Source organism: Sturnira hondurensis, unplaced genomic scaffold (genome assembly GCF_014824575.4).
Source record: "Sturnira hondurensis isolate 20B ecotype Veracruz unplaced genomic scaffold, ASM1482457v3 Scaffold0000880, whole genome shotgun sequence".
Lineage (NCBI taxonomy): Eukaryota > Metazoa > Chordata > Mammalia > Chiroptera > Phyllostomidae > Sturnira > Sturnira hondurensis.
Genome location: NW_028073511.1, coordinates 11,529,049 through 11,555,103, shown reverse-complemented (window position 1 = coordinate 11,555,103; position 26,055 = coordinate 11,529,049). Strand labels below are relative to the sequence as shown.

The 26,055-nt window shown below is 37.4% G+C and overlaps 1 long non-coding RNA gene across 1 annotated transcript; it reads left to right on the top strand.

The window, feature by feature from the left end:
- Nucleotides 1–6: 6 nt before the first annotated feature.
- On the top strand, nt 7–21,412 carry LOC118992780 (uncharacterized). The gene is made up of 3 exons (XR_005067714.1): nt 7–202; nt 13,640–13,646; nt 21,402–21,412. It is a non-coding gene; the product is annotated as an uncharacterized LOC118992780 (long non-coding RNA).
- Nucleotides 21,413–26,055: the final 4,643 nt, after the last annotated feature.

Here is a 26,055-nt window from a genome sequence, read left to right as displayed (position 1 = left end):
TATACAGGAGTTCTCTCTTTCGCTCTGGTGACTTCTTTCACCATCTCAAAGTCCAGCCTAGATTTCCTTCCTGAACTCTCTACCATGTATTTAGCTGCCTACTGAGAGTTTTCTGCTAGGTTATCCCTTAGCCATATGACTTAACAGGGCCTTCAAGCCTTTTCTTCCTTATGTTTTCCCTAACATAATACAGCATATCTCTGTACTCAGACCAGAAATCTGGAAATAAAGCATGACTCCATATTCTGTCTTACTCTTCCCAAAGGGTCAGCTACAAGCTCTGTTATTTCTGTTCCTTCTTTACCTTTCCACCAAGTTTTACTATTTTCTTATCCATCTCCATGTGCCATAAGACTGACCTTTCTGGAAGGCAAGTTTGATTCTATGCCTCTGTTTAGGAACAACTATAATTAACCTAGTAGTTTTATCCCCAGCAAGGCCTGGGATTCCTGTAGTTAGAACTGACTCTTTGGGCCTGAACAGCAGCCAGAAACATCTAGAGAAACTGCAGGGCTCTAGCATGTGGCATGGAATTTCAGAGTCTGGCCAGAATTGTCCAGACCATAGTTAAGCCTGTCCTCTTTTTCCTTCTTAACAAATGGGAGAATTGGGTAAGTACTGGAAGCAATAGAGCAACTCTTGGTTCATTTGTGTCTGGAAATGAGCTAATTAGACAAAGTACCACTATAAGGTGGTCCTAAGCTTATTAAGACCATTAATGTGAGTAACCCAGGAAACATTTTACAGCAGTAACAACTCTTTATTTAAATAAATAATCGAAAAATATCATGTTATTGTTGTTTTAAAGAATCTCTTTCTGCCTCCTATTTTTGATTTACTATGTATGGTGAACTCCTTTTCCCCAAGATTCTGAACAAATTAAAATTCTAGAGAGGTAAAAAATGTAAATGTTTATGGCTGTCAAAATTGAGAGAAGAATGGGCTAGGGTTATTTTCACCGTCTCTTGAGTTTGAGGGATTGAGTTCAGAGAAAGAACTAGAATTTAACAGACAATGCCTCTCTCAGAGTAAGAGACTGAGTCCATCTAACTGGAGTTGTGTACTGAAGCAGACTTGCCTGTATTATTGCCCAATGAGGCTATAAAGCACTAAGAGGCCTTTAGTGCCCTCAGGGCCAGTCCTTTCAATGATTATTTAGTTGAATGACTTCTCTCCTACAGTCTAACTCTAAGTGTATTAAATTACTATATGTCTAAATATATACAAACTTTATGCAAAAATGAGTGTGGAGAAATTGAATGTAAATTATATGCAAACATTATTCAAATAAGCTTCTATAAAATTATATATGTCAATAACAGTAAAGGATTTTAATTAATTCTGTCATTTAAATTTCATGCATTTATTCCATATTTTGTTTTCAGGATTTATAATGTATCAGTGTCAACTTTGGAAGAGCTATAAGCAGAAGGGATTATTCTACTGAGTGTAGAACAGTTGATTTCAACCTACACCACAGCACTGTGACCAATTGCAGATCAAATTCATGACCTAGTTTTAAAAAAAAGATAGAACATGATTACAAAGTTAAATGAGGTTTAAGTGATAGAATAAACTGATTTGACTGTTTATAAATATTCTTTTAGCAATTGTTATTTTTAGACCTCAAGACTGGGATTATTTGCTTGGAACAATTAAAGAAAGAAGTAAGTTCTACCCATCAACCCGGTCTGTCTTGAGACAGAAGATTCATTTAATACATTTGTAAGACTCTGTACAATTTACTGAGATTTGAAAGACTGATTCTTTGATTCTATATAAGCCTCTTTGGATGCCTCCTCATTGTTGCACCCCCTTTCCAACAAAATTGCTCGGAAGACTTTTGTTCATGCACTTCATTATTCCCTCAGTTTTCACCCTGTCTACCATGCAGCTCACCGTGCCGTCTAGCCCTTCCACAGAACAGAGACCGCTCTATGGCAATCACCAGTGACTACCATGTTTCCAGCTCTAAAGAACAATTCTCAAGCCTCATCTTCAATGACATCTTGGGAGCATCGAGATCAGACTTTCTTTTCCTCTGGTTGGACGACTTTTTTCTCTAGGCTTTTTGTGATGACTTCTCTCCTTGATTTCCTCTTAAGTCTCTGGATACCTTCTCAATACACAGTAAAGAAGCACACTTAGATTCTCACCCTCAATCTTGTGGGACCCTATGAAGAAAATTCAGTTAAGTCTTTGGACCTAGAGAACTGAATGCTTATAAATAGGTGGTGTTTTTTGTCATTGTTATTATTTACCAATTTATTGAAGTGTAACTTACAAAGCTGTACGTATTTCACAAGTAAGTACACACACTCGAAACTATCACCACCATGGAGGCCAAAGACATATCCATCACCTCCAAAAATTTCCTCCCACCTCCTTCTCCTTATTATTAGTAGTAGTAATAAAAAAACCTAACTAATGTAACACTGGCACTCTTAGAAAATTTTAAGTATACATAGTACAGTATTGTTAGCTGTAGGCACTATGCTATATAGTAGATCTTTAGAACTTAATTATCTTGTATAACTGAAACCTTACACCCTTTGGCCATCATCTCCCCATTTTTACCTCCCCCTGGTGTCTGCCAATCACCATTCTACCCCCTGTTTCTATGATTACAACTATTTTAAATTCCACATAAAAGTAAGACTATACCTAATTTCTTTCTATGTGTGGCTTATTTCTCTTAAATAATGTTATCCAGGACCATCCTTGTTGTTGAAAACAGCAGGATACCCTGCTTTACTCTAAACATTAAATAACATTCCACTGTGGACATTGTTTTGTGTCACTGAGTTTCTGGTGTTTTGTTATCAGCAATAGAAAACCAATTCAGACACTATGCTTTTACTGGAAAAAAAAATGTGGGTGAGCTCAGTCATTTTCTTTTGTCTTTGCCCCTGTCCTTGGATGGCTTCTGGTCTCTTTTCTCAGCTGACATGAATCACTTTCCATCCCCCAGAAGCTGAAACTCCCTGTTCAATCCACAGATTCCCCTTGGACAGTACAGCTGCCCCCTGTGGGCAGCTGGATCACGCCAGTTCCCAGGTGCCTTCCCCAGTTTCCCACGTGCACACCCGTTCCTTCCAGTGTAGAGGCAGGCAGGTCTCAGGCTGTCCAGCCACAGTGGATTTGTTTCCAGCACTGGAGCCACAAAGGGAAAACAAGCCAGATTGTTCTTTTTATCTCTCTCACTTCTGCCTTTTCATTTCCCAGTCTGTTTCCCCAACTAGATTCTGACAAAAGTTATTTGCAGCATTCCCATCAGCTCCATGAGTGACAGGAGACTGGTGTCAAGTGAGAAAATGAAATGTAAATTTTATTAAACACCCCCTCTCATCTCTGCGTATCAATCCAGATTCCAGCCGAACATAGCAAATCAAATCCTGTCTATGCCAGGCCTCAGGGCACATGGAAAATCATTTCTCCTTAATACCGTTCCCTTCTAGTAAAATATTTTTCTGTTTGGTAAATGAAAAATTTAAATGCAAGCCCCGTTTTAATCCCAGTAAAAAGCATATCTTCAAAATGACCATTTGAAGGAGGGAGCAGAAAAGAGAAGAAGGAAGATTGGGGGGCCAAGGAAAGGAGAAGGGGATGGTGAAAACAGAATTGTGTTTAGCTGTGTCATGCCTGGTGGCTGTGCAGGGATGCATATCCACCGAATAAATGGAGACATTCTTTGAAAGCTTGGACCATCAGGACATTTATCTACATGCTGTCCTGTCTCAGAGATAATGAAGATCTTAAATCTGATACACTGCCTTGCAATAGCATTAGAAATATAGATGCTTCATTCTGGGTGTGAATATATGGACAGTTACTGGCTTATATGTGGTTTTGATGAGTGGTGTCTATGTATACAGAACACCTTAATTGGAGTCCTTAAAAAGCATGATTAACTTAAAATTTTTAAAAAGCACACTTTGCACATTAAGATAAAAATAGAACAAATTAAAATTTGAGCCAATAAAAAACATTGAGCACTGGCTGGTGTGGCTCAGTGGATTGAGTGCCAGCCTGTGAACCAAAGGATCACTGGTTCAATTCCCAGTCAGGGCACATGCCTGGGTTGCAGGCCAGATCCCCAGTGCGGGGCATGTGAAAGGCAACCACATATTGATGTTTCTCTCCTTTTTCTCCCTCCCTTCTCCTCTCTCTAAAGATAAATAAAAAATTTCAGAAAACAGACATGAAAATAACACTGCTACTTAGAACATGCACTACAATTTATCCATATTCTACTTAAATTTTAATAAAAACTGTAAATCCTTTACGGATAAATCCATCTGTAATTTATTTAATCTAGATTTTAATTTGCTCTTTTTCAGGGCGTAAAACCTTTTTTGAAATGGCAGCTTGTTGGGAATGTATTTGTGCTTGGACCACCTGTCCCAACTTGCCTGAGGCTGGGGAGTTCCTGGCTTAGAGACTGTCAGTGTCCAACCCAGGGAGTGTCAGGAGCTCTAGTCAAACCAGGAGTGTTATTCACCCTAACATAGTACCATTATAAATAATATAAAATAGTAGTTTTCATACTACAATTTTCATACTATAAATTATTAGTATTGTAGTTTTATTTTTGGACACCTTAAGCTAAATGAACTCATAGCCGAATGTGTCTGTGATCCCAGCTTGGTCATACTTGGCCAAAAGAGTTCAGACTTCCAAAATAGGTAGGGTCACAACCCAAGCATTACCAATGATATCTGAAAAAAATGACATTCTTAATCTCTCCTTTCTTTGAGTCATGGTTTATTGGAAACCACCCTGCCTGGTTTCAGAAGCTGTAACCCGCCCATGCCTAAGGTTGAGTAAAAAGGCCTTGGGGCCATAAGCCACTAAAGAGACAAAGGTTATCCTCCCAGCAAGGGTGCAGCCTCTGCCCGCTTTGCTTCACCCTGCTTGGCCCTGGGAGGATGACTGGTTAGCCAGTGATGGGCAAGATTCCTCAAGGGAGGGATGACCTAAGACAGGCAAGGTCTCAAAGGGGCCATCATGGAAGGACTTAGGGGACTATAGAAAAGAGGTGATGGACCCTCATCCCTGGCTTTTCAAGGACCTGAGCCCTCATTCTATCTGCGAAAAGTCTAACTAATCTCGTGGCTGCCTGCATCACTCCCCTGACTTAAGCCTAAAACAATATTGGAGGTGGGTGCAGTGTGCAGCCCTGTGCTGGAAAGGGCAGTTCCCTGGGGCAATCAGGCCTAAGAAAGAATGCATACAGTCCTGTGAAACCTGCTTTGCTAAGAATGCCCTCAATTTTCTGATAAGGGTCCAAGCATAAAATGAGTTTGTTTCTCAAAGTTTTATGGCCCTTTGGCTATCTGACCCTGACTCAGAATAAGCCCTCATAGTTCTTCGAATGTTATTTATTGTTTGATCATTACTGCCTGACAGTTATTGAGCCTTACATATACACCCTGTATTCCTATGCATATTAAACCCGATAAAAGCCAGGTTCCTGGCCCTTCTCCTCTGAGAGATTGGCCACCTTTCCTCCTCAAGCATATCAGATCTTGGTAGAATTATTCTCATCCATGGTAGCCTGGGGGGCTCTGCAGGCAAAGCTCCCCCATAGTAGTTAAGCTTTAAAAACGTTCTTCCTGCCCTGGCTGGTGTAGCTCAGTGGATTGAGTGTGGGCTGTGAACCAAAGGGTCTTGGTTCAATTCCCAGTCAGGGCACATGCCTGGGTTGTGGGCCAGGTCCCCAATGGGGGCCGTGTGAGAAGCAACCACACATTGATGTTTCTCTCCCTCTCTTTCTCCTTCCCTTCCCCTCTCTAAAAAAATTAAAAAAAGAAATAAAATATTTTAAAAAACGTTCTTCCTGTTACAGCTATAATAGTCAATGTAAAGAAACTTGAGTTTTGCTTTCTAGACACTTAGGGACGTGGCAGGAGAACACAACTGACACTGCATGAAACAGATGTCTCTCATCCAACACAAGACCCAGCTTAGCTGCATTTCTGCAGATCTGAAAAGGTGAATCAACTGTTGGGCTAAACAGTGTGTTCATTTCCCAAAAGAGATAGATCATTTCTCACTTAGCAGAGGTATGGCTCCTGAGACAGAGGTGTTATATTTAGAACTCAAAAATAATGTCATGCTCCCCTGTGCACAAGAAGAGAGTTTACATAGTAATGTAGAAAATACAATGAATTATTGTATTTTCACAGTCCTTGGTTGCTTAATTAAATATAATTTGATTTCTCAGTTGTTCTTCTTTTTTAGTATTTTTATGTGTTAATTAATTAAAACAGAGTATTTTGCTTTAGAAATGGACACAAGTTATACAGGGTGGGGCAAAAGGAGGTTTACAGTTGTGAGTACATAAAACACAGAGTTTATTCTTATATTATTTATTAATTATTATATTATTTTCCACAGAAATAAGTATAAGCCTACTTTTGCCCACCCCTGCATATGTAAAGAACCTGAAAGCAGAACTAACTCAAAGCAAAATTGTGTAATTATTAACATGTGTGTTTGCAGCTTGCCCTGATCTTTGTCTTATTTTATTTCTTCCAACTTTAGCCTCCAGATCTTTGGTTGCAACCAGCTCATCCCAAAAGTATTTTGAACCCTGAACGTATTCTTCTATAGACTTCGTATCAAACTTAGCTACCCAGTGACCTATTTTTTCAGAATTTTAAGATAGTTTCATAGAAAAATCTACACTAGTGTTATAATGTTAAAAAATTCGCACCTTCTAGTGTGTATTTTCATTCCAACAAATTTCTCAAACCATAGCTTAAAAGACTAGAATTAAACATGGATTGTCAAGTATTACAGAAGGTTACTTTCAATAATATATTTGTGTCCTATTGCTAATATTACCACAAACTTTGCATTTTAAGACAACACAAATTTAGTCTCTTAAAGTTTTTAAGGCTGGAGATCTGAAATCAGTCTCAGTGAGCTAAAATCAAAAAGTAATCAAGTCAAGCCCTGGCAAGGTTGCTTACCTGGTTGGAGAATCATTCCATGAACCAACAGGTTGCAGGTTCAATCTCATTCAGGGCACATACTCAGGTTGTGGCTTCACTCCAGGCCAGGGTGTGTACAGGAGGTAAACAGATCAATGTTCTCTCTCACATCATGTTTCTCTCTCTCTCTTTCTGTCTCTCCCTTCTGCTCTCTCTAAAATCAAATAAACATATCCTTGGGTAAAGATTTTTTTTTAAATTAGTCAAGGCTGGTTCCTTCTAGAAGTTTTAGGGAGAAATCTGTTTCCTTGTCTCTTTCAGCTTCTAGTGGCTGCCTGTGTTCCTCCTCTACCTTGGAAGCATATCTCCAGTATTCACCTCAACTTCTTGATTCACATCTCATACTATTTTTCTAATCTCCTGCCCTTTGAAGGACCTCGGTGATTGAATTTAGGGCTCACCTAAATAATCTCTGATAATCTCCTCATTTATAGGTACTTAACCTAATCAGATCTGCAGATCCATTTTCTATGGGAGGCAACATTCACAAGTTCCAGGGATTAGAATGAGAATAACTTTCAAGTGGTCATTATTCCACCTACCACAGATAATATACTCTCCAGCTGTTTAGAGATGAAATTGACTCTGCAGGAATGGAAAGCTGTAGTAATGACAAACCCTACCCCAACATGCAGCTGAGAGTATAATTTGGAAATTAACATGAAGTTGTCCTCGGTGATAGCCACCAACGTCCTCTATGGTCCCTGTTGTGGGGAGAATATGCAGGTCCTAGAGTAAAGCCCACCTGTCCCTCCTCTTTGGGGCCTCCGGTCAGTGCTGCTGGGATGGAGGTGGAGGAACTTAAGGAAATGCACCACAGACACAAAGATAAAAGTCATGCAGCCTATGGGGTCACCAGGTAAAAGTGGCGTGCTTGAAAACTCAAGAAATATGATAAATAATATTTATTTTTTATAAGTACAACCTTCCATTCCTTTTCTTCCACAATTCATGTCCTATACATTCTTTGGGGGCCTGGGAAAGGACTGCCTGTGCTCTCTCAGGCTCCAGTGAGCTTCTGCTTGCTTAAGATGGTCTATGTTGCCTTCATTACAGTAGAAGTCCATGTGCTGGCGGTGAGTAGCTGCTGATGTTATAGAGAATATGTCTGTTTCCTCAAACAGGTTATATACATCAGGGTGACACCAGGGACCATGTCTCCTGTATCCCTGAGTTCTCCACCACACTCCCAATACAGTGACTTAGCAACAGAGTGGATGCAGATGTTCAGTGAATGGGTATGGGGAAAAATTATTTTCCAAAATCAAACTTCAGGCAAGTTCTGTGCTTTGGACATATTTGTAATTAAATATTTCTAGGTATTTATGATTCTCCTAGGCAATAAGTAGGTGGTCAGTAAATATTTGTTGACTGGCTGCTACTTTAAGTCCCAGAGGAGAAAAATAATTCTGGGTCCACTCTAGTGGCATAATCTAGCATTATATTTATTATTCCTAAATAGCCTATGCCAAACTGATTGAAGTATTAAGAGTAAAACAAGTTTAGAAAGGAGCTTACAATAACATTTTAATTCTTTATTCTGCTCCTGAACAATACAAATTAAAAACAAGTACTTTTACTTCCGCCAAGATGGAGGCATAGGTGGAAACACTGTGCCTTCTCCCACAACCAAGTTTGAATACAACAAAGGTTTGGAGAACAAAGACACAGCCAAAAAACAGAAAATTGAATTATACGGAAGTCTGACAACAACGGAACCATTCCACCGGGAGGGTAAGAGGGGCGGAGCCAGCAGCAGAGCAGGGTTGGGCAGGAAAGATCATGGCCGTACAGGTAGCCCGGACCCAGTCAGGGTGCAGGGCAGACTGACCACGGTTGCACATTAGCACACAGTGAGACAGACCATGCAGGCCCCAGTGGCGAACCCAGTGGTGGAGGGCTGACGGCGGTGGCACACTCGCGTGCAGTGGGACTAAACTCGAGGGCCCTGGTGACGGTGGCAGCCGCAGCACCTGTGGCAGCAGCAGCGGGAGGTGGCAGACTGGACGCCTTTGCTCCTCTGTGACCCCGCCCCCACATGCAGCGTCACAACCCAGCGACTGAGTTGCCCTGCTCTGGTGAACACCTAGGGCTCTGATCCTGCTACGTAACAGGCACAAACAGCCCAAAAGATGGCACAAGAAGAACTCAAAGTCCCAGGGCCGATAACTCTAAGCCACCAAGAGATTGCCAGCCTCTCAGATGCACAGTTCAAGACACTGTTTCTCAGGATGCTCACAGAACTGGTTGATTATAGTCACAAATTAGAGGAACATATGAAGGCTAAACTAATTGAAATGAAGGGAGATGCACAGGAAACCAATAGTGATGGAAAGGAAACTGGGACTCAAATCAACGAAATAGACCAGAAGGAAGAACAAAACATCCCACCAGAAAGGAATGAAGAAATGAGAATTCAACAAAATTAGGAGAGGCTTAGGAACATCCAGGACATCTTTAAACGTTCCAACATCCAGATTATAGGGGTACCAGGAGGGGAAGAGGAACAGCCACGAGTGGAAAACCTATTTGAACAAATAATAAAGGAGAACTTCCCCAGTCTGGCAAAGGAAATAGACTTCCAAGAAATCCAGGAAGCTCAGAGAGTCCCAAAGAAGTTGGACCCAAGAAGGAACACACCAAGGCACATCATCATTACATTAGCCAAGATTAAAATAAAGGAGAGAATCCTAGAAGCAGCAAGAGATAAGGGGACAGTCACCTACAAAGGAGTACCCATCAGACTGTCAGTGGATTTCTCAAAAGAGACCTTACAGGCAAGAAGGAGCTGGAAAGAAGTATTCCAAGTTATGAAATTCAAAGACCTACAGCCAAGATTGCTTTATCCAGCAAAGCTTTCATTTAGAATGAAAGGACAGATAAAGTGCTTCTCAGATAGGTCAAGTTCAAGGAGTTCATCATCACCAAGCCCTTATTATATGAAATGCTAAAGGGACTTATCTAAGAAAAAGAAGATGAAAAATATGAAAAGTGTAAGGACAGCAAACTCACAGTTATTAACAACCACACCTAAAACAAAAGCAAACCAAGAGGACAGCTAGATCAGGAGTGGAACCATAGAAATGAAGATCACATGGAGAGTTAGCAACAGGGGAGTGGGAGGAGGAGAAAGGGGGAGAAGGTACAGAATATAGCATAGACAGTAGGTAGAAAATAGTTGGGGGGAGGGCAAGAATAGTAGGGGAAATATAGAATCTGAAGAACTTGAGACACGTGGCTATAAACTAAGGGGGGGGGGAGAATGGTGGGGGAGGGAGTGTGCGAGTGGAGGGGAACGAAGTGGGGGAATAGAACAACTGTAATGGTATAATCAATAAAATATATTAAAAAACAAGTACTTTATACATATACCACATATAAACACTATTTTAAAACCTAAGGCTCATATAATCACATGATGCTTTATAAACTATTGGTAAAGATAAAATGGCTCAAAGTCAATAATGTATCTATTTCATTATCACATCCTTTAAAACATTTTAATGCTACCTTGAAGCTCTGGTCACTAGATAAACATATTATTAACAAATGAAACAAATAGTGAAAATTCTCTTAAAATTTTAGGGAAAACTGATCATGCCTAATCCTTCCCAAAACTGGTAAACATAATTCTTACAATAGAAAGATATAAACAAATACAAACAGATAAAATGTTTTTGATGCGATGAAACCAGGCATTCCTCCGAGATGCTGCATGCTAGGTTCTAGGTTCCAGAGCATCGCGATGAAGTGAGTATATGGAAGAGTGAGTCATAATCTTTCTGCTGGTGGAGGGTCTTACCTTCAATTTGTAAAAAAGCAGCACCTGTGAAGCTCAAGGTGGCAAAGTACAATAAAACAAGGCATTTTCTGTAACAAATTAAAACAACTAGGTGATATCAGTTTCTGTTTATCTAATTGACAGATGTTTGAAGAAATTCTAATACGTAGTATATGGAAGTACTAATTATACAGGCCAAAAAGAGCGTAATAGTCATTCTTATACACTGTTGGTGTGGCTGTCTGTTGGTATGGACTTTATAGAGGGCAATTTAAAATGTACATATATTTAAATGACTCGAAATAAAATTTTTACCTAATTTATTAAAAAATGTGTGGACCAAATACATACTGCTTTCATATGCCAAAAGAAAAACAAATTCCCAAAACTATTGACAAAAGAGAAATAATTAAATCAAGATTGGGGCATCCATATAATTAAAGATTTTGATTCATTAAAAATTTATGTTTTCAAATGATAATTGCATAAGATATCCTTATTTTGAATATGCTAAACATAGAATGCAAACAGAGTATTATCGCACATAATTTTGTGTAGGTATATTGGTGCTCGCATTTAAATGTGTTTGTATATGTGTTAGCAGGATTATCGCTGATAGATGGTTTTGTTTTTATTTTTAGTTTTCTCCTTTGTCTTTGTTTTATTCAGACTTACAACATTTAACGTTTTACCTTTTATAAATAAAAATATAGTAAGTTCTACTTCTTGAAAGAGGACAAGAGACCCCGGCCTCGGTACAGATAAGCAAGTTTCCCCAGTGCCGACCTTGGAAACGCCCATCTTCGCAAACGCACTTTCCACTGACATGCTTGCCTCACTGTGGGAGAGTCAGTGGAAGAGAACTGAGCGTAATCCGCAGCCTGGAGAAGGTGTGGCGAGCGTGCGGACCACGACGGGATCATGGAGCCCAAGCCCCCTTGGCAAGCCTCTTATTTCCTCTTTGATTCTTCTTTCAATATCCTCATCCTTGTTCAAAATTTGAATGAATGTTTGTGCTCATTACAGTACAACAGAGGGTTTTTTTTCCCCACAAGACCCAGTTGAGGAAACGTTATTCTTTCTACTTTTCTCCTTAACAGTAGCCTGGCCAAGAAGGGATGGGTGGAGGAAGCGCGTGTTAGTGTGCGGCAGGCAAGGCTGGAAGTGGTAATAAACACGAGCATTGACTAGACTCAATATTAGCGATGGTGCTGGGGAGCCGTCCTGGCTTTGGGCTGCCTGAAGGCAGTGGCGATCCCCTGCTTGTCCTATCTGTCAGTCTATTTGATCTCCAAATGAATTGCTTTTGATAACAGCTATATAAATGCAGAACAGATCCGCTGAGCCTTCTTAAATGAGACTCCTCACTTTCATCTCCCAGTCATTTCAAAAAGCAGATAGACTTGTTAGAGGTTTTAATGCAATGATTTATGTTTTATCTTGCTGGTTTGAGGCAGCGTTTATTTAGTGCTAAATTCTTCCCAAGCCTCCGTGTGAGGGGAGAAACGTTTGCACACACAACATTTAGGGTTTCTTTAAAAAATATGCAAATAAATTCAACAATACGTGTTTTTTCAGCTTTATGATGCTTAGGAAAGACAAACTTTATTTTAAAGAAGGAGGGAGGGAACAGAAAAGGTGGCCAAAGAAAACATTTTTATTGTCACACTCCTGACAAAGTTATGGGGAACCAGATAGGAACAATATCATTTCTCAAAATCTATAACACAAATCATTAAAGTTCCCCCACCCAAAGGAAAAAAAATCACAATTTCAATGAAAATAATGGAAGACAAGTTTTCTTATTGTTTTTCTTATGTTTGCATTATCTATAAGAGAACGATTTGTGGAAGCCAATTATTTTTGTCTCTCCAAATTTCTCTCCTTACACTTCAGTTTTTAATCTCTTTTCACTTTCCCCCCTTTCCTATTGTATGAATGAAGCAAACTCTCTTATTAGGGTGAGTGGAGTGTATTTATAATATACAACACTTTTTGTAAGAAGCTTTGCTCACTTAACAACTGTATGAAATAAAGACTTATTGAAAAGGCTGCATTTAGAGGGGAAAGATACAACCTACTGCAACCAGAGAAGGAAATAAAACTTGAGCTGCCTTTCACCAAAGGATCTTTCACTTCATAAAATAATAGTTGTATGAAGCACAATGTGAATTGTACATGTTTGCATAAATCAAACTATCTACCATATTTTGCTGTGTATAATGCAAACCCACATTTTTGGCCCAAACTTGCAGTAAAAAAACTTTTATTTTAATTTTTAAATTTAAGTTATTTATTTATATTTAGATACTTGGTTTTTGTATTATAAAGGAAATTTAGCATTTATTTTTGAACATACAGATATGGTTATTTCTTTCTAGAGTTACACTTTTAATGTATAAACATAAATAAAAGAATTAAAAAAACATTTATATAGATATAGAAATAGTACTACCCATGTATAGTACACATCCTTAATTTTTCCCTCAGAAATTTGGGCAAAAAACTGTGTATTATACACAGCAAAATATGATAAATGAGCTGTGACAACTTGTTATTTTAAATTATGGTTTTCAATGGAAAAAAAAGTGATTTTGAATATAACACATGATCAGCCTAAATCTGAATTTTCTATTGATCATGTTGGGTTAAAATGATATTCTATCGTGAAACACCATAGTGATTAATTCCAATCATTGTACAGTAAGGCAGCCTGCAATTATATCTTCTTAAAAGTAATATATATAACAAAGCAGAGAAGAGAAAACCACTTGGCATGAAATACTGGGCCTCTCTAAAAGATGAAGTTAATTTTTTATAGGTGAGAGGACTTATAATTCAAAAGTGTTAAAACTAACAGGATATGGGTTAAGAAGACGTTTTCTATGTGGTAGGAAAACACATTCATATCCTATATAGTGCTTTTACTCTGTAGTTTGCTATTGAATCACAAGAAAAGATAAATGCTTGAACATTTGGTTAAAGCATCCTTTATTGCAGTCCCAGCATTTAAACCAGCCCACATTCCATGGGCCATATAGAACGGCCACAATGAGGCCTAACAAAAAATTGTAATTTACTTAAAACATTATGAGATGTTTTTTGTGATTATGTGTTGCAATGTATTTAATGTGTGGCTCAAGAAAACTCTTCTTCTCCTGACATGGCCCAGAGATGCCAAAAGGTTAGACACCCATTAAATCCAACAAGTTACAGCTACTGGTAATCATTACATTGCCCCTGTGAACTTTTTTTTTCACTTTCTTTTTTTAAAAATATTTTTTATTGTTGTTCAAGTAGAGTTGTCTCAGTTTTCCCACCACCACTTCCCCTGCCCCATCCACCCCCACCTCCCACCCTCATTCCTACCCCCTTTGCCTTTGTCCTTGGTTCCTTTATACATGTTCCTTGACAAACCTTCCCATTCTTTCCCTGGTTATGGCCCTCCCGCCTAGCCTGTGGTGACTGCCAGTTTCTTCTTTATTCCAAAGTCTTTGGTTCTATTTTCCTCACTTGTTTGTTTTGACAATTAGGTACCACTTAAAGGTGAGATCATATGGTATTTATTTTTCACCTCCTAGCTTATTTCACTTAACATTAATGGTCTCCAGTTTTAGCCATGCTGTTGCAAAGGGTAGGAGCTCCTTTCTTTCTGCTGTACAGAATTTTGTTGTGTAAATGTACCACAGTTTTTTGGTCCACTAATTTAGTGATGGGCACTTAGGTTGCCTCCAGCACTGGGCTCTTGTAAATTGTACTACTGTGAACATTGGGGTGCATAGGTTCTTTTGGATTGGTGTTTCAGGATTCTTAAGGTGTAATCCCAGCAGTGGAATTGCTAGGTCAAAAGGCAAATCCATTTTTGGTGTTTTTTTTGAGGAAATTCCATAGTGTTTTCCACAGTGGCTGCACCAGTCTGCATTCCCACCAACAGTGCACTAGGATTCCCTTTTCTCCACAACCTCACCAGCACTTGTTTGTTGATTGTTTGTGATAGCCATTCTGACTGGTGTGAAGTGGTATCTTATTGTGGTTTTAATTTTCATCTCTCTGATGGCTAGTGATACTGAGCATTCTTTCACATGTGCAGAAGTGTCTGTTCAGGTCCTTTGCCCATTTTTTAATTGGATTGTTTGTCTTCCTGGAGTAGAGTCATGTGAGTTCTTATATTTTGGAGATCAAATCCTTGTTCGAGGTATGATTGGCAAATATATTTTCCCATATGATTGGTTCTCTTCCCTTCTAGCTGTGCAGAAGCTTTTTATTTTGATGAGATCCCATTAGTTTATTCTTTCTTTTATGCCCCTTGCTCTAGGGGCATATCAGCAAAAATATTGCTGCGTAGAATATCTGAGATTTTCCTGCCCGTGTTCTTCTCTAGGACTTATCTGGTGGTATGACTTATATTTAACTCTTTTGTCCATTTTGAGTTATTTTTGTGTATGGTGTAAGTTTGTGGTGAAGTTTCATGTTTTTGCATGTAGCTGTCTGGATCTCCCAACACCATTTGTTGAAGAGGCTACTTTTATACCATGTTATGCTTCTGCTTCATTTGTCAAATGTTGATTGACCATAGAATCATGGATTTATTTTTCTAAATGTTTATATAAACACTGAAAAACTTACCAGGTATCTTGAAACAGAGTATGTAAGTTAAAGGAAAATTGACAAGTTCATAGTTTTCTTGAAAAAAATGTTTATATTAATAATTGTAAAATTAATCATTATAGTGTGTAGTGATAAAAATATTTATCAATGAGGGAAATAAAGTAACAAAATAGTTTTATTTCAATTTTTCATATAAGCAAGGTAACAGAATTAAGTAAATGCCATACACTTGAGAAACAAAATTATAATGATAATGTTGCTTGATAATTCACTTTGCTGCCTTTTCATATACATTACTTTAAGTACAATCATTTTGACTGAATATAGAGTATAATATAAATAGCCTCAGGAAGTAGGTTCTTAAAAAGTACAGTACCATTTTATGTTCTATAAGAGTAGCACTTATAATGACTTTTAAAAGTTTTGTAAATCACAATTTCAAAACTAATCCACTATGAAAATCAAACCCATTTAATAGAGTGCCTATTATTAATCCTATGTTATACAGTGTGAGGTTTTTATTGCAAACAGTACATGATAAATAGGTAGCTAAATAGATATGGGCTGGAGAACAACTTTCCCCACAACTAGATAAAGAAATTGGCTGACCCTATGATTTACCTGTATTTTTGTAGCAGGGTGCAGCCAGGGTGGGGCCCAGATGAGGATTTGTAATGAGGTCCAGAACTCAGGGTTTTCAGGAAATATTAGAAAAAAAAATATATATATAGGATGTCCTCACCCCAAGTCGAGCTGGGGGATGGGATGCATGGATCAGGGCCATTGAGAGTTGTTTTGAGTAGCAACAGTTTTGCAGATAACCTCTAGTATGGTCATTTAACATATCTATGACATTTAACTGATTTCATACATATGTTAAATAGCCGTGGCCGTGCTTTGACCCAAGGGGATGAGAGTGACTTCAACTCATGACATAACTGGGAGGCAACTCCTTCTGTGTACAGCACCTGCATAAGAATTTGCAGATGATTGGCTCCATGCCATGGGATCACACCTGCCCGGACTTACTATGGCAGCTCAGTAAAGCTGGAAGAATACAGGAATGCTGGCAGGTGTAACTGATTGTGGGAGGAGTCGGAAATGGGGCTGCAGAGGAAGACTGAGTCTGGGATTCAAAACCCAGGCGTGGCAGCCATGCTGGGGCTTTTTGAGACTGTTGGGACCGAGCAGCTTTAGGGTGCACCCTTCTTGCGACATGGCTTAGGAAGCAGGAGAGACTTTGCCTGGAAGGGGTGAAAGGATTCTCGCTGGTGGGCCATGAGAAGGTGCCACATGGTTTTGGATTAACTAGCGATCACGGCGGCAATACAGCTGATGCTGCTAGAACTGAGGGGCTGCCTGAACCGTGGACTTCTGCTTCTTTTCCTGAGATATGGTACTTCAGACTGGGCAAAGGGGAGAAGGAAGGTCTGTGCACTGGGTATTCTAAAGGACTTTAGTATTTTTCATGAAGACATTACTCTAAGTCTGTGTAACTTTTTAAATAAATAATCCCTTTCCTTTTCACCAATCTGTGGCATTGAGAGACATCTTTCCCTGGCAGCAGGAAAGGCTAACCTAGTATGGGGTGGAGGGGACCCCTGAAGCACAAGGGTGTGTCCATTTGGTAACAATATATCATTCACCACCTCCCTCTAGGTCTGTTTTGTAACATTTTTACAGTATTAAATAATTCTGTGTTCCTTTTGTAATACAAAAACATAATCTTTATTCAAAAACTGAAAGTGTCCCATTCAAAACAGCGGTCAACACTTTTAACTTTACTGAAAAGAAGCCTCCCGCACCTCTAGTTAGCTTGCATTGGTGGGCAGTACGACTTATGTGTTTGGCTTCTGATTTCCTACTTTTCTCAACCATTACTCCTCCTAAGAGGGCCTGGGGCCAGAGTGACACTTTAAAGCAGGGATGTACAACCCATGGCCTGTGAGCTGCAGGTAGCCCAGGATGGCTATGAATGCAGTCCTACACAAAATCTTAAACTTACTTAAAACGTGAGCTTTTTTGTGATTACATATCACAATGTATTTAACGTGTGTCCTAAGACAACTCTTCTTCCAGTGTGGCCCAGAGATGCCAAAAGGTTGTATACCCCTGCTTTAATGAGTACAGGAAAGTATCTATTGGAGAAGAGACAGCTTCTAATACTATTGGAACTTGACTAACTTTCCCTTAACCACTGTCCTTCGGAAGATTTTTAAAGGTGATTTTTTTCCTGTGGGCTCAGAAGACACTTCTTCACAAGTTTCTTCTGTTTCTGGACATCTCATGAACAGAGGCACTGACTACCTTTGTTCTGCCAGGGGTGTACAATTTTTTGGCATCTCTGGACTACCTTGGAAGAATAGTTGTCTTGGGCCACACATGAAATACACAAACACTAAATAAAATCGATGAGCAAAAAAAAAAAGACTTTAAATAAGTTTATGATTTTGTGTTAGGCCACATTCATAGCAATCCTGGGCCTCATGAGGTCTGCAGACTGTGGCTTGGACACCCCTATAAGACTATCTTTTCAAGGGTGTTTATTATCTGAATAGTCTCAGAAGATAGGAGTAATGTGTGCCTCCAGATAAAACAACAGGCATGTTTACTGTCTAGTAAAAAAGATTTAGATTCCCTGAGCTCAGGGTTCTTTTCTGTAATTCAACCCACTGCTCATGTAGCTGTCATCTGACCCCTTTTGCAATTCCCTGTGGAAACTGGGGCTTGGAGAACTAGAACAAAGAAGCGCCGGTTTTCTGGGTATTGTTACTAACGTGAGTAATAAAGTCCTTGGTTTCTGATCCAGGAATCTCGTATGTTTTGCCAGTGTCCATGAAACTGTGGGAAGCAAACTCACTAGCTTGGAAAAGGGTAGAATCTCAGACCCTTTAGAATTCTTAACAAAGGGATATTCTTTGGATCCTCAGGGCCCTCTGCGCTGGGAAACCTCTATATCACATTTCTATTCTCGTGAATGATGCAGTCGTTGGGACTCTCTAATCCCCTCTCGATGCCCTAGTTTTCACAAATTCATGCTATGCATACTCTCCCTGTTAAAATGTGTTTTCTCTTGGGAGAATAGAAATAAAAATCTCCAGGCTGGCTCTCTCTCCCATGTGGCCAACATCTGGAGCATATGAAATACTAATGCTTACATTGTCAAACTTTTTTTCCAAAATGCAAGTCAATTCAAATGTTGGCATCTTCCACTTTAACTCTCCTGGGCATGAGTCAGATTCCAGTCCTCCGTGTTACACTAAAGGGCGTATATTTTAAGTCCTTCAAATAGTCCCACAAGAGCCACGTTCATAGTTAGCAGCCATATCCCTCTCCAAATTTGGCCTCGTGAAATGGCAGTGGCTTCCCGTAAAGCAAACTATTCACACATATCCTCTTATACTTTCATTTGTTTGTCAGCAATGGGTTTCTGGTAGAGAAGCTGAACAAGCATGCAACTGGTTATGACACATTTTCTTTGTAAATTCTGTGTGTGGGTAAATGCCTCATATTCAAAGTGTAGATTTTATATCTATCATATTATAATGCCTTGGGAGAAAATGAAACAAGATGTGTTTATTTAGTAGGCTCTGTAACAGTGTTATTATTGCTATAACATCAAATCATACAATTAATGATAGACATTTTATGTGGTTTTCTCTGTGTGTTTCTCTGTGTGATTGTACCTCCAGGTACAATCAGGGAAGTAAGCAGTTTCTTGCCAGAGGACCAAACATAAAAAGGAGGCCCAGGGAACTGGAAAGTACTGGTATGTGGAAATAGGGAAGAGCTTAGAGAAGGAGAACCATAAAGTACTTCACAAACTCCAGGGCTCACCCTGAATCTGCACATCCTGGATCTGATCCTCAATGACATAACAAAGACTCTGAGAATTGAGTTAATGAAGAAACCTCCACCTAAATCCGATCTTGACACATGCCCAGGAGTAATCTGAACAATGCTGCAATAGCTTTGAAAATGGAACAAACATTGGAACCACAGCCCGTGGGCTAGCAGGTTGAAACTTGTGGTCTAAACATAAGTAGGTTAATTGGTACAAAAATGAAAACATCAACATTTTCCATCAGGTTTATAAAACACTCAGAGTCTCACAATGTAATATTCAAAATGTCCAGGTTACACCAAAAATGATTACTCATCCTACAAAGAAGCGATCACAATGAGCTTAGGAAAACATAATCAACAGGTAATGAGATAATACAGATGTTGGAATTTTTCTGACAGACTTTATACTGACTCTTAATATACAAATGAGCAATTTTAAACACTTGAATTACATATTATAAGTATCAGCAAAGAGTTAGAAATAATAAAGAACAACCATATTGAAAATTTTTAACTGAAAAATAAACTAACCAAAATAAAACTTACTCAAACTGCTCCAGAGCAGAATGGAGATGGCGTAGGAGTTGGGGAGCTTTCAAACTTTCAAGACAAATCAAAAATATTTTTTAAAAATTGAACAGAGCCTGACACAACTACGTGCTGTCTAAAACAAACTTACTGTGAATATAATGATATAAACATAGTAAAGAAAAAGGATGTGAAAAAACCCACAATGCAAACACTAATCAGAAGAGAACTGAAATGACTATCCTAACCTAAGACAAACTGGGTTTCAAAGCAAAAAAAAAAAAAAAAAATTACCCAGGGAAAAAAGAGACCTTATACTAATAAAGAGTTAATTCATCAAGAAGACATTGCGATCCTAGATGTTTATGAACCTAACCATAGAACCTTAAAATGGGCAAAGCAAAAATTAACACTAAAAAATATGCAAATTTGCCATTGTGTTAGAAAATATCTACGCTCTTCTCTCAAGAACAGAATTTGTAGACAGATTTGGACAGGATATAGAACTAAAGAATGTCATCATCTAGTGGTATCTAACTGATGTTTCTGGAACACTAAATTCAGCAACAGCAGAACATATATTCTTTTTTAAGTATACATTGACTACTCACCAAGATGGGCCATAAAACAAATCTTCAGCTTAGATTAAAATCAAACAAAGTATGATTTCTTAATCATGATAAAATTAACTTGGAAGTAAAAAAATACAAATATAACAGGAAAATTTGTGTTTCCAAACATTTACACACTAAATGGCACACTTATAAATAACCCATGGGCCAAAGAAGAAAGTTTCAAAGAAAATTATAAAATATTTTGAACTAAAAAAAATAAATATAAAATTTATTAAAAGTTCTCAGATGCAGATATAACAGTGCTTAGAGGGAAATTTGTAGTGTGAGATGCTTACTTTAGAATAAGGAAAAGTCTTAAATCAGTATTCTAAACTCTCATCTGAAAACATTAGAAAAAGAAGAGGATAAAACCAAATTGAATTGTAGTAACAAAATAATAAAAAGTACAGCAAATGGCAAAATAAAAGACAAATAAAAATTAAATAAAATCTTGTTTGTTGAAAATCAATAAAATTGATAATATCAGTAAGGTCAATCTAAAGTCTATATGAAAGGGCAAAAGAAACAGAATAGTTAAAACAGTTTTGAAAAAGTACAGTATAGTTACAGAAATTACAGTATTGAATGAATAAATTTAATCTTTTAAATTGTTCAACTTAGATTCTCTAAAATCTAATCCAGAAATAGATTGATAGAAATATAATCATTTGCTTTTGTGAAACATTAAAAGACAAGGAAGTCTAGAATAATANTAAATAAAATCTTGTTTGTTGAAAATCAATAAAATTGATAATATCAGTAAGGTCAATCTAAAGTTTATATGAAAGGGCAAAAGAAACAATAGTTAAAACAGTTTTGAAAAAGTACAGTATAGTTACAGAAATTACAGTATTGAATGAATAAATTTAATCCTTTAAATTGTTCAACTTAGATTCTCTAAAATCTAATCCAGAAATAGATTGATAGAAATATAATCATTTGCTTTTGTGAAACATTAAAAGACAAGGAAGTCTAGAATAATACAATTTTCAACAAATTATGTTGGTATCCATCATTTTATGGAAGTAAACTTTGAACTAAAGCTCATACCTTATACAAATAACTGAAAATGGGTCATAGACCTCTAAGTGAGATAGCAAAGTATAATTAATTTATAATAAAAGTTAAGAAAAAAATCTTCAAGACATAAATTAAAAGCACAATTCATTAAAGAAAATATCGATAAGTTAGACTACATCAAAGTTTAAAGAGAATGCTCTATGAAAGACTTCATTAATGTGATTAAAAGGCAAGCTTACAGACTGACAAAAATACCTGTGAGTCACTCGTCGGACACAGAACTTGTATTCAGGGTATAATAGAGAGCTCTCTTCAATAGTAAAACAACCTAGTTTAAAAATGGATAAAGGGCTTGACTTAATCCTTAAAATAAAAGGACAAAAGCATAGTAAAGGAACACATGAGATGTTCAACATCATTGGCCACTAGTGAAATGTTAATTAAAACCACTATGTGTCCATTCAGTTAGCTAAAATGAAAAATACTAGTATAATACCAAGTGTTGGTAAAGATGTGGAGGAAATGAAAATTTTCTGTATTACTGGAGGAGATAAATATGGTTCATCTACTACGAAAAATTTTTGGCAGTTTCTTATAAAAATAAAAATACATGGTATTTTGTATTTACCATACAATCCAGCAATTTCTCTCCTGAGTGTTTACCCTAAAGAAATAGAAACTTACATCCCTACGAAAGTCTGTATGTGAATATTTATAGCAGCTCTGTTCATAATTGCCGCAAGATGGATAAAAAACTAAATGTGTTTCAATGAATGAATAAACAAACTACGATACATCCATACAACAGAATACTTTTCAGGAATTAAAAGGAATCAACTATGAATACACACAGTATGGAAGGATCTCAAGACCATCAGGCACCTGCTTTTATGGTTGCATTTATATGACATTCTCAGAAAGACAGGACAGTAATAACGGAGAGCACACGAGTAGTTGCCAGAGGTTGGGGTGAGAGAGGATGCAATTATAAAGATAGAACAAGAGAAAGTTTTGGGGGTGGAAATAGAACTGCTCTGTATACTGACTGTGATGGTGGTTTCACACATAGACACACGTGTTAAAATTCATAGCCGATGATGGCATCATCCTTGCAGATTTTCTCACTTTGTCGGATCCGTTTCTGCCACATCGTCATTTGCGAAGGCATCATCTGGATAAGGTATTTTACCTTAGTTGTCTAATCTGTAAAATAAGGTCAGTCATAGTACCCATTCCACTGAACTACTTTAAGGATTAAATGAACTAATACAAATTAAGTATTTTGCAGAGGGGCACACAACAAGCACTTACATGAAACCTAATTATTAGCTATTGTTATTTTACTCCCTGTCTTCAAACCAATGATCTGACATGGTTATTATTATTCTGATTTTTTATTGAATCTTTGTTGTACTATCATTATTTATCTAAAAGCTAGTGATTATCTTTTTTATTTATATAGAATGTATTTTATATTCTATATTTTTCTCACCACCCTATCCCTAAGCTTTCTAACAGAAGTGTAAAACACGTTTACTTTGGGCATTCAGGTATCTTTCATTTCCACATGATTTTGAAAGCATACTTTGTAAAGCTTTGTTCTCTTTTTCCAATTTGAATTATTTTACAGGCCTGCACAGCTATAGTCTTTGGGATGAATCTACACTATTATTCTCTAATGTTGATGCCTATTTCCTTTCTCATGTTTGACTTCCTGTGTCCTAGATCCCACCTCTTCCGTTTACTTGGTTTTATTCTTTATTTTGGTGGAATACACCCTCAAATCATTTTCAGAGCATATATTCCAGTTTTATGAGATCTTACATATCTGAAAATATTTATTCTATACTCACACTTAGTGTATAATTTTAGTGGGTGTAGAATTCTAGATTGGAATTTTTCTTAGGATTTTGAATTTGTTGAAATTGTTAGCTTTTATTGTTAAAGTTTAAAGTTCTTATTCTCACTTTTTTAGGAAGTTTTTAAAATTATTTCATCATCAATGTTACTTTCAAATTAGTGCACATTTTTGTTTTCCCCATTAATTATGCTTGACACTTAATAAATCCTTTCAATCTTCAAGCTCATGAACTTCAGGTCTGACAATTTTTCTAGAATTATTTCTTTGATGATTTCTATCTCTCTATTTTCTTAATTCTTTCTTTTAGGTACTTCTGTTTGTTAAATATTGGATGTCTACTATGAATTCTCTATTTTTATTTCATTTTTAAAATTAATCTTTTTGTCTTTTTTCTACTTAGAACATTCCTCTAGTATACCATTCAGTCTATTATTAACTTTTTATAAATTCTGCTCTCGTATTTTTAATTTCTAAAACCTCTTTCTTAGTATTAGTTTATTCCTACTGATAGTATCCTATTCTTGTTTCATGAAGGCCTAAGAATAATATCGTCTTCTCTATGTCTCCTGGTTTCTATCACAGAAAATTAGGCAGGACTGGGATAAGTTTTTGCAGAATAAGGAGAAGCAATACAGGTGTGAGTTTATCAAGCTAACACTGAATCCAAATTCATCAAAAATATATGCCTTTGGCTTCTAAAAGAATTCAATCACCCTGCTTAGTCAGTTTTAGACGCTCCTCATTTTATTTTTGGTCAGTCATTTGAATGGCTTATAACAATGAGTGATAGCAATGGAGGAGTAGAGTGGTAGAGTAGCTTGGAATGAAGAAAGTTGAGAACATACTAGAAGCCCTAGCCAGGTAGCTCAGTTGGTTAGAGCATTGTCCAGATATACCATGGTTGCCAGTTGGATCCCCAGTCAGGGCACATACAAGAATCAACCAATGAATACATAAATAAGTGGAACAACAAATTGATTATCTCTCTCTCCCCCTCTGTCGCTCTAAAAATCAATAAATGAAAAAAAATTAAAAGAACATAATGGAAGATAAGAAGGTGCCAAAAATGATTTATCTCCTGAGTTTGTGATTCTTATGATTTTTTGATGTGGCAAAGAGTGCTTAGTCACTGCTCTGGTTACATCAAAGCCTTCATGTCACCTTGCATTACTGGAGGACAGTTGTCCCTTCACAGGAAATCAGATAGGTTTAATCCATTTCCATTTTGTTGATTTTTTTTAAAGGCCGTCAGTTTTTATGGGTGAGGAGAATGCACAAGTCCATTTGCTCTGTGAATCTTTGGTCTGTGCCCTCTCTAGATACTCTTCAATAGCAAATGACACAATTTTCATTATTGTTGCTGGATTGTAGATAAGAGCAAGTCAACATCAACTTTACGGCTTGTTTGACTTGACTTTCTTCCCTTTTCTTGTTGCTGGCTTAAAACAATCTTCTCTTTTCTGTTTTAGGGAGGTTTTAAATAAAGAGGGTAGAGGATCAGGCCCCTGTGCTTTTGTCTTTCCCCCTATGTGTACTTATTAAACTCCTGTTGCCCTGACCATTGTTGCTTCCCACTGAAGTCTGGTTTATTTACTTGAAAATCTGATTTGTTTCATTTTATTACTGTGTTTGTGAAGTAACTGATATCAGATTCGGAGGGAAGGAACTGCCATTTACCAGCAGGCTGTGATAGCTTTGCCTCGGTCTGCAGGCCTGATTTTGAGGCCTCGTCTGCCCTGGGGCTCCCACAGAAATAAGATTACTGGCAATAACTGCTTCAACTGCTTTGAATAACAGACACAACTCAGAGAGCATAAAATTAGCATAAACACAGCACTAGTGTGTTCCTTCAGCCGATATGAGACAGGCAGGCTACGGAAAATTGACTGAAATGGGGTCAGACAACGTAGAAATCTGAAACATAGGAAATACTGCCTAAGAGATATGAGGTATTACCACCTCTCTCGTTTTCTTTTATCTCTTTCTATAGATATTCATGCAGTTTTAATGATAAAATGTTAGAACTGATGAAAATTAAAGATGCAAAATCAGTACCAACCGAAAATGCCTGCATTATCTTTCTAGACAAATTATTATTAATCATTTCCCAGCTTTTTAATCCTGAGGGTAGAAGAATAAACACATTTTCACAGTCATTTTAAATTGATTTTTCTTTGGGGGAGATATTAGTTTGAGGATAGAGAGTTTGCTTCAGAAAGGAGGTGAACAGATGAAGCAGTACAGGATTGTAGCTTGAAACAATATCTCCTATATCTATTTATCAAATATTAAAATGGAATATGCAGCCGACAAACACAATAAAGTCTAACATTACTGGGAAGAGAGTAATGCTGTGCATCTCAACAGATGGAAGCTATGATTTTGCTGTTTTAATAATATGTTGTCACATATGGAATACAATTATCAATACAGCTGCATATAAATGGGTCCCGTTGCTTATTTATTTATTTCTGGTGTGATGTTGGCACAGGCCCAAGTTACCATTTTAAGAAATGGAAATGTTCTTGGAACTTAGCATTTTCTGATCTCATTCTGGTCAAAGGTGGTTTCAAAGCTTGATAATCTTGTACTTCAAGTTTGAATTATAGGAAAGGGTGTAAATATTTAATACTATTCCCCCCTCAAAAGACTAGCTTTAGGTCACTCTATTATAGCCTGTATACATTCTCTTTAATAGCATCTTCCACATTTGTAATTACTAGTTAGTCAATCTTCCTCATTAATCTCATAAAGTGAGAAAACTTTGTTATCTTACTTATACCTTATTCCTAGTGCCTA